This window comes from Schistocerca cancellata, chromosome 5 (genome assembly GCF_023864275.1).
Source record: "Schistocerca cancellata isolate TAMUIC-IGC-003103 chromosome 5, iqSchCanc2.1, whole genome shotgun sequence".
Classification (NCBI taxonomy): domain Eukaryota; kingdom Metazoa; phylum Arthropoda; class Insecta; order Orthoptera; family Acrididae; genus Schistocerca; species Schistocerca cancellata.
This window is the reverse complement of record NC_064630.1, coordinates 582,280,490-582,284,594: the sequence shown is the minus strand read 5'-3', so window position 1 is coordinate 582,284,594 and position 4,105 is coordinate 582,280,490.

Sequence of the window (4,105 nt, the reverse complement as noted above, 5' to 3'; positions counted from 1 at the left end):
ATACGAAAGACCGGTCTATACGCAAAGCCGCGCGGTGTAGCCACCCGTTCTAAGGCGCCCTGCGACGGTTCGCTCGGCTACCTCCGTCGGAGGTTCGAGTCCTTGCTCGTGCATGTGTGTGTGTGTGTGTGTGTGTGTGTGTGTGTGTTGTCCTTAGCGTAAGTTAGTTTAAGTTAGATTAAGTAGTGTGTAAGCCTAGGGACCAATGACCTCAGCAGTTTGGTCCCGTAGGAACTTACCACAAATTACTAAATTTCTATACACAAATGCGGCTTTGATCTGTGTCATACCGACGGCAAGAAAATAAACAGATTGCCTATAGACGGCTCACGCATGCGCTGATGATGCGCGGGCTCGACCGTCAATAGCTATTTACTTGACGGCTTTGGTACAGGTAGAACATTCCTCTGTTTGCGCCAACCACTTCTTGGATTTTTATTCTGGCGGAAAATTAGGTCCAAACAGTTTTTCATTTATTTTCACCTTACCATTGGTCCACTACGGTATAATTTGTTTGGGACCCATCCACCATACTGGATTTTGGCTGTTTTAATCTATGATATACCGCCGTTTAGCGGTGTTTTGTGCTGAGTACAAATATTTTAATATTCCCAAGTAAAATTTTTTAATAGTCTTTGTTTTTAAATTTAAAACGTTAAAATAATTTTAGAAAATTTACCATATCAGTGGATGTCTCAGAGTTGTTATTCATTCTGGATTTATTGTTGCGCAGATGTTCACCTGAAGATGTGGCTTTTAGTACCACGAAACAGGCAGTGATCAGGAAATAAAGGGCTAAATACAGCTGAAGCGGTTTATTAGTACCCAAGATGACTATCATAGCTGTGGCTGCCCTACCTACAAGGCTGTCTGCTAAAGATAGTTTACAACACAGTGTCCTTTTGACGTCTTGGTCATGGCAGATCTTAAGTCCAGATTAGACAAGCGCGGACAAGCAATATGCTGTGTAATTTCGGAAGAAATTTTCCTAGCATTCGTTTGAACTGTTTAACAAGCCACAAATAAAGAATAAGAATGTGCTGACGCGAGTTTGAACCTCGGTCCTCCCGAATGTAAACCAAGTGCCCTCTAGTTCGGTTACAAGCCGCATCCGACACAATTATTTTGAGCGGCGTTCGGCGTTTGGCGGGCGCCGCGCCAGCTGTGTGGTTGGCCGGTGTCAGGCCGCAGGTGTTGGGTCTCGCCGCAGCTGGCGGAACGGCGCAGCTGTGATTGCCCCGGCCTGGTCCGCCGCCGTGTTGACCGACGCTGGCGGCGGGAAGCGCCGCGTCCGCTCGCTGCCGACTTCCACTTCCGACCCTCCCCTCCCCCTTCCACCCCTCCTCCAGCGGCCACTGCGGATGGGGAGCAGCTCCGTCACAAGGGCCGGCTCAAGCTCAACTGGAAATACTAGCAAGCGTTGCGGTAACGCCAAGTCAGCTTTCACACGGAAGGTGGTGCATCTGGATGCAGTGGGCCACCGGTCACGGTCACTGTACCTTAAGGCGGAATTCCACTGAGGCCAAACGCCGCCTCAAGTCGAAATGCTGCGCGTTGCCTAGTGTTGCCAACTTTAAGTGCGTGACATGAAAACCGAGCTGCAGAGTTGGTGCTGCTCAGAAAATGTGTGTCATGGTGTGGCATGCTGCATATGTTTGTAGCATGCTCCACAGTCAATTCCACCGAAGTAACATCTGAAGAGTGTAGCATGTCTTCGCAAACGGTAGCAGTAGCTGCGTTCTTGGTCGCAACAGTGAGTTATCGAAGAAAGAGAAAGAAAAAAGCCAAGATAGTAGAGAAGAAAATTGTTTGTGGGTGGTTAAGAACCTCGCAACGTATTTTTTAGGAAATTGGTGGCTGACGATGAAACTTTATTTAAAAATTTCACGTGACCGAGTTTAGAACATTTTAGATAGCTGCTGTATAACAATAAGCCATTGACAAGAATATCAGACACAACCTATCCTGAGTAGCTATCGGCTGATGTCAGACTGTTAGTGACTGAGATATACAGCTGCAGGCGATAGCTATCGCCGGCCGAAGTGGCCGTGCGGTTCTAGGCGTTGCAGTCTGGAACCGCGCGACCGCTACGGTCGCAGGTTCGAATCCTGCATCGGGCATGGATGTGTGTGATGTCCTTAGGTTAGTTAGGTTTAAGTAGTTCTAAGCCTAGGGGACTGATGACCTCAGATGTTAAGTCTCATAGTGCTTAGAGCCAGTAACTATGCGATTAAGTTCTAAGTTCTAGGGGACTAATGACCTCAGAAGTTGAGTCCCATAGTGCTCAGAGCCATTTGCACCATTTTTTATAGCTATCTTTCATTGACGTACATATTCAGAATTTCAGAACGAAGTATTTCAAAAATTAATGGCTCTGAGCACTATGGGACTTAACATCTATGGTCATCAGTCCCCTAGAACTTAGAACTACTTAAACCTAACTAACCTAAGGACATCACACAGCACCCAGTCATCACGAGGCAGAGAAAATCCCTGACCCCGCCGGGATTCGAACCCGGGAACCCGTGCGCGGGAAGCGAGAACGCTACCGCACGACCACGAGCTGCGGAGTTTCAAGAATTATCCGACAAGTGTGCATAGCGATAATACACGTTCTGCACGATTTTGTAGAGGTAAGCATGACAACAGCGTTGTTTGTGTGTAGTACACTTTTCGTATCGAAACATCAGGAACAAATATTCAGTTTGAAATGCCTTACTTCAAGTTTACATTTTCTTAATGTTATTAAAATATTTTCATTTTTCGTCCTCGATGCTGCAAGCTGAATTCAAAAAAAGTAACTCGGTCCTCTAAAAGCAGAACTCTCTTGACGTTATTCTGTCCTTTTAGCAGAGGCATCAAAGTGAATCAATGAAGCAGGGTGTACTTCCTATCTGTTATCAGGAACGAAAACTTCTGCAGGACTATCAGACCGATTTTCTCCACCATATTTACCCATAGCCGCATGGAATAACACATTATTTATGTGGTGTTTCTCTAGCGTTTGTGCCCCACGCGACAACCGCCGTAGGTCGTTTGCAAACATGCTCACCGTATGTTGCAATTTCATCCCTTACAGCTGCTGCTTTTAAGATACCGTACGCTTCTTCCTCGCATTCTGATGAAGATGTAGAATGCTAACTCCTCCTTATCTCTTCTTGGGGGAAAGAAACGTGTTACCTCCACAGCCAGACCCTCTTTTCTCAGCTTCATGGCTGGAAGGTGCGTTTAATATAGACATTGTGTCATCACACGGAGTACCAAGAGCGCGTGAAAGTGCATCTTCACCCTGTAAAACCAAGTACGTAAACAAGTAAATTAATTTATTCTTTGGTTATTGCTGTCTTTCTCATGAATAATTATGGGAGACTCTTCTTAGACATAACCAACTTCAGATTTTACATATAATTACAGTAATATTGTTGTTTTTGTTGCTGTTGTTATCAGTCCGAAGACTGTATTGTATAGAACTGGGGACGTAGAAACGAAGGAGCGACTTCGGCCCCGCCGTAACCTTCAGTGGTTCACAACCCCACAACAGGACACAGCAGTCCACTCACCCCACCGCCGCCCCACGCCGAACCCAGGTTTATTGTGCGGTTCGGCCCCCAGTGGACCTCCCCCGGGAACGTCTCACACCAGACGAGTGTAACCTCAACGTTTGCGAGGTATAGTAATTATGGTGTATGCGTACGTGGAGAAAGTGTTTGCGCAACAATCACCGGCATAGTGTAACTGAGGCGGAATAAGAGGAACCAGCCCGCAATCGCCAAGGCAGATGGAAAACCACTTTCAGACCGTCCACCGACTAGCCGGTACACCGGACCTCGACACTAATCCGCCGGGCGGATTCATGCCGGAAAGCAGTACGTTAGACCGCACGGCTAACCGGGCGGGCCCGAAGACTGATAGCAACATACTGAAACTGAAAAACGCATGCTACCTGTTATGTGTTTGTGTAGACCTATGGTATTTTTGATCATGAAGACGGATTGTATCCGAAACCAGCCATACAGAATATTAAGTGAGCGACTGTGATGGCAAAGATGGGAAACTGCCATGTATCTGATTTTATATTCCACCCATTGAAGATGAATGGAGAAAC